Source organism: Python bivittatus, unplaced genomic scaffold (genome assembly GCF_059951505.1).
Source record: "Python bivittatus isolate LINGU-HERP-01145 unplaced genomic scaffold, Pbiv_v1 ctg000200_np1212, whole genome shotgun sequence".
NCBI lineage: Eukaryota > Metazoa > Chordata > Lepidosauria > Squamata > Pythonidae > Python > Python bivittatus.
The window spans coordinates 22,024,130-22,030,129 of NW_028277040.1; positions in this window are offsets into that span (position 1 = coordinate 22,024,130).

Below are 6,000 nucleotides of genomic sequence, written 5' to 3' on the forward strand. Positions count from 1 at the left end.
CACCCCAGCTCACTGCTGTGACAGTCACAGCACATCAGTACATGCTCAGAATTCCAGGGTTCAGTAGGCAAAAATCTTGGGAATTCCTCTTGGCCAGTGAAATTCTTGAACTGGCAAAGATAATTTTACTTTCCCCTTCAATTATGGATCTTTCAGCAACTATTGAAACTGAGAGCAAAAACCTGCTCTCTCCAACACAGGTAGCCCGATCAAACCTTTTGACCCTGCCTCCTGGAGTGAGTGGGAGGGGCAAACCAATGCCTAACTTTACCTTTAACTAAAATCGAGCAAGTATGTATCATTATATAGTCCTTACATTCTTGTTCTAGTCTCTTATACTTCACACTTAGACACGGTCCTGCAGCTGACTGTATTGACCTTTATGTCTGTCCAGCGCACTTTAGGTCCCATGTGTTTAGCTGTCCCAGAGAATGGCCCTCCATCCTCTGTAGAAAAGAAAACTTCACAATAAGTCCATTGTTCCAATCAGTAGGGGCATTGTTATGTAAGGTGCTTTTCATTCTCTTAAATAAAAAATGTATATATTCACACAAGGGTAGCACTCTGTAGATTTTTTTTCAACATTGCATTTCTATTTTCATTAAAAGCATATGCATGTGAGCACAATATGGTACATCAAAGGTGAAATGTAAGGAGTATAACATACACACTTGCTAGATTTTTAGTTAAAGAAAAACATAACTGTCTCTTTCACTTAAGTTAGGCATTTGGCTTAGGGATTGTGTGTTGAAAGTTGAGGACTGTGGGGCCCACAGGTAAATGAAGAACAACAGCTTTTCAGTTTGAAATAAGATTGAACTGCCCTTCCAGCTGAATTTGGTACATGGAAGAGGAGCGCTCTTCTCACCCCATACTTGTCAATAAAACATGCCTTCAGATAATAGAATTTAAATATGCCTTTTCCATCTTCCCTCCTGTAAGAAGACTTTGTTCTGCTGTTGTTAAAAAATCTAATGGAAGAAGCAGGAAGTCAATTACACTAAACGCAAAACATTTTCAACCCACATTGAGACCTCAAAGTGAGAGTATGTTATTCTGTAACCAAACACATATGAAATAAAACTAGCAGAAGTTAGACGTAATGGCTAGGCTGCAAATTTCAGGATTTCATATAGGCAGAAAGAGCCCAATTTTCTAACCACTGTTTAATTAAAGGAGAGAGATTCAACATCTTGGAAGATCTAAATGATGAACTTAATCAAAACTGAAATTTTAACCTTACTTAAAGTACCTTATTTCCAAATGAATGCATTTTGGACAAATTTTACATATTTCATATGGTATATTTGTGGATCCAGCTCAGGTACATGAAAAATCACTTCTAGAATTCTCCATGTATGTATACTGAGTTGCTAGAAATTATAACTAAAGCTAGAAAAACAAACAGGTTTTCTTCAAGCTGAAAAAAGCATGATTTTACATATTCTATAAGCTAGACACAAACAAACCACCTTATGCATGAATTTGGCCATTCTCTGGGACAGCTAAACACATGGGACCTAAAGTGCACTGGACAGACATAAAGGTTGATACAGTCAGCTGCAGGACAGTGTCTAAGCTTGAAGTACAAGAGACTAGAACAAGAATGTAAAAAATAAGCTGGTAGAATTTCAAGCATGAGGATGGAAAATGTGGACAACTGGAAAGAAAGTGAACAAGACTCTGCCTGGATTAAAACACTGTGATAACCCAGTTTGTTTAATAGATGGTTGTCAGTAGGATTTGCAAAACACACTAAGCCATAAACTTTGGTTTGCAAATCACAATGGCTAGGTTCACACAAAACATTAAGCCAAAATCATAATTTAGCGTATTGAATGAAGTCAGCCTAAAATGCAACACAGTGTGCCAAACAGCACTGATTTCCCCCAGACAAAAATCCAGGGAATGTATAATCAGGAATAAGTCAGGAGGAGTCAACGAGTTTGGGGGGGACTTGGTTTTCCTGCCACCTTCTTCACTATTGATATCACTTCATAACAAGAGATATCAATTTACACCCTCCCAGCTTGAATCCCAGCTGATCAAGATAGATGCCTGCAATGTTTTCAGCTGCAGGATAAGTTGTTTCTCTATGAACAATCAAAATAAAATGCAGACATATTGTTAATCTTATTCATACTCCTATTTTCATAGAAGGAGCTGGACCTGAGATTTCATATTCATCCAATGTAATTTTATAACACGGTATAGAAGTCTTAATTGTCTTAATTTCTATTTTGCTGGATTGCTTTTTTTTTCTTTTCTCCTCTTTGAATATTCTGTTTCTCTAAGCTCCTGGTGGGGGCACCAGCATACGTCCTTAAAATAAAATACTGTAACTGAGCAAAGGGAACTCTAGAAGCAGACCTAGCTTTTTAATAGCTGGTTTGCTGGCACACTGTACAAAGACTTTTTATAGAAATAACTTTACACCCCAATATTCACCATATTCTATTTATAGTCTGAACCTGTGCATAACTATAATATAGCTACATGGTTGTACATGACTATCTTTCCATTTTATGACCAGAATAAATTACCAAAGAACAAACAGCTTACAGAGAGTCAGGAAGGACATGACCCTGCAGGAAACCATTCCAAAAAGTGAAGAACAGCGATAAATGATTGGACAAAAGTTTTGTTCCAAAAAAAAACAAAAAAAAACTCCCCTAAGTAAGGGCGGGTTTTTTGCTTCTTGAAACAGATGGTAGGCAGTGGTGACAAACAATCCATAATCTGCTGTTGTGCCAGAGAATCCTGAAAAGTAACAGCAATGCAAGAAAACTATAATGTTCAGAAGCTACCTGCCTGCAAAAACAAAGGAAGGGATTTTGACTTGAATTTAAAACAAAACAAAATGAATTGGGGTAGTGAATGTCCATGTTAGTAGACGAAGATAATATATACATATATTTTATTTTCTGCTTACATTTACATTTATTACTGCTGTCTGCTGACCTGGGGGTTATGTAACAGAAAGGTGGCATACAAATGTATGTATTTATTTATCCATTCATTCATTCACACCCAAGCAAATCCAAGTAGGTCTTCAAGCTGACTAAAGATATCACCCTATCTCAACTTCACCCTGCCTTCTTACGTACAGTACCTTACAGGGCTCATTCTAAATGAGTGTAATAAATGAGAACATAGCAATCCTGCCTCATGATTGATTGTGATTCATATCCACAACACCTGTCTATTATTATTTCTGGATCATTCCCCTTTTGTTTCAAAATTTGCTTCACTCAGTGTATGATAATCTTATCCAAAAGCAATGATTAGATATACTCAGTATTGATGACAATCCTCTGGGCAGATCATCCTTTTTACTTGAACCAAGGCAAAATAAATTAGAAGCTGAAAAAAGAGCAAACTTGGCATTTTCCCTAGGAAGGATCCACCATCTTATGGATGTTTGAAATAGGAAAACAACAATGTTATACAGTATGTACTTTATTTGATCATCAGGACCTCCCAATCTTTACCCAGTAAGTATATTTTTGGAATGAAATAGTGTGTTTCACTTACAAACTTGATGGCTCATTGCAGTTTCAGATTTATAGCTATGCTCTTTTGCCGTATGATCTTTTCCCAGCAGTAAAATATATTTGTATAAAAGAACGAGGTCAAATATTTGAACACAACAACATCTACTAAAACATGACCTCAGAGCATTCTCTAGTCAGACTTGGCTGCTCAGAGGGACTTGGCTCCTCCAAACTTGAGGTCATGAGGGCTCATGTTTCCCTTCCACTCTGAGCCACCACAACTAGAGGAATTCTTTGTTGTGCATCTTCCTCATGGGTGCTTTCTTGCCAATGTCACTAATTACCAAATTAGATGTGAAGTTGGAGACTTGTAAGTCAGGATCAGGTTGTCTCTGAAGCTGTAGAAAGCAGGAATGGGAAGCACTGATTTGAAGTGCAATAATGATGGACAGAAGAGAGATGTTTAACTCTATCCTCTGTTCGCTATGAAACTATTTCTCAGCACTGGGGTTTTTTTCCCTCCTACTAAACACTGATAGAAAGAAACTTGCAGAAGGAGAGAAAAACAAGAAAACAGTTCCAAAACTGAAATTGCTTTTGGAAGAGAAAGGTGGTTTCAGTAAACAGAGCTCAGGCACCCTTGTTATATTTTAAGCCACAACTGTCCTTCTTGATGGAAATTCAGCACAACATCATTCTTTGTCTGCAAAACAATCCTCCTTGCAGCAGTGAAATGAAATGCTGTCAGGTTACTTCAGTGTTTGGTAACAGTAATCTCTGTCTCATAAAGGCAAAATTCAAACTCTATCCTTCTGCCTCTGATTTGTGCCTCTGCAATCCCTTCCTGCATAAATGTTATGTATGGAGGTTGCCCATTAATGAAGTTTATGAGATCACACATACAAGCAATATATTGCACATTGGCTGCTGATTAAGTAGAAATGAAAGAACTTTCAAAACATTACTTTTGACCATATATTGTCAGTATGTTTCAAGCATATACTTTTGACCCCCCAAAACATGCCTTATGCAACATCTCCCTTTTTTTAGTAGAATATCTCAAATAACTGGCTTACCACATTATTTTTATCTATCTTTTTCTACACATAGAACTAATAAAAGCTGATTGAGCACCCCACCTATGATATGACAACATCCAAGTCCATCAGTGTCAATTAGTCATAACTGCTAAATACATTTTGGCTCTGGGTAATGGTCTTATAGAGAAGAGGCTGTTTAGAAAGATATGTGCATTTCTCCACTTAGTTCAAAACACCTAGAGCAGACTGGATTAAATAGTTCTTCCTATGTTTGGACTACAGTTCCTATTATCCCCCAATCAGATTGTCAATACATCTGAAAGACACAAGACTGAGAAAGCTGAGACACTCTTTCTGATTATAATTTCATGACAACAAACATCGGTGGCATTGTTTCACCCTCTGCTTCAGCACTACCCTAAGTAGAGACACTGTGGCTGATCAAGCTCAATTACTTTTGCATGACTTCTGAGCTTCCTATCACCGATAAGAAGAACCACATGACTGAGCCCTCAATCCCTAAATTTGGAGACACCGGCCAGAAAGAAAGATATTATCAGAATACAGGTTAAAACAGAATACTTTGTCCAAAGAAGAAAAGATTTTAAGAATGTAGAGAGATTGAAGCCCCCCAGAACATAATGATTTAAGAACATTTGTCTATATTTATAATCTAACATTTATCTATGTTTAGTTATTTAGTTTTTATTTATAGGGCTTGTTTCTGTAGTCTGTTTAATTAATTAATTAATTTTAATTAATAAATGGGGGTATTTATTTTTTAACTGTTTGTGGCTTTTACCTTTATTGTGAGCCATCCAGAGTCACCCACTGGGGGAGATGGGCAACATAATAATATAAATATAAATATTATTATTATGTAATAAACATAATAAAATAAATATTTATGAAAATGTAGATTCCTGCATACGGCATTGTGTTATTTGACAGTAATGGTGGAGTAGTGATAGTACTCTTGGTCATTAAAGCCATAGAGCAATAGGGTGATAGCTAGCTTTGGATTCATTTGCTAATTAAGATTACAGAAAATCTTTTGACACCATAAAAACAAACATAATTACTGTAGCATGTGCTTATCTGAATGAGAATTAGATTCAGTTAGTCAGATGCATAGTCTAATCTGGTCTTATTGCATGTCATAGCTATTTAGACCCATGGGGTGTTTCTATTTATGTATTTAAATATTGCATACATAAATGTCTGTCAAACTGAAAATTTTTACTCTGGTGGGAAGACTTTAGGGCCTCTAATTTAGAACTCTGGGCTGAAAACACAAATGCTTTCTGCAGACTTTTTACCAAAGTTATGGAAAGTCTGATCAATATGACTCCAAGCAGTTAAGGTCTAATTTGTTATTTAAGACTTGAATTTCCATTGTGTATACATTTATATCAACGTGCATTTTCCCATCTTTAATTTTTCTTCATTCTCCATTTTTTTCTATT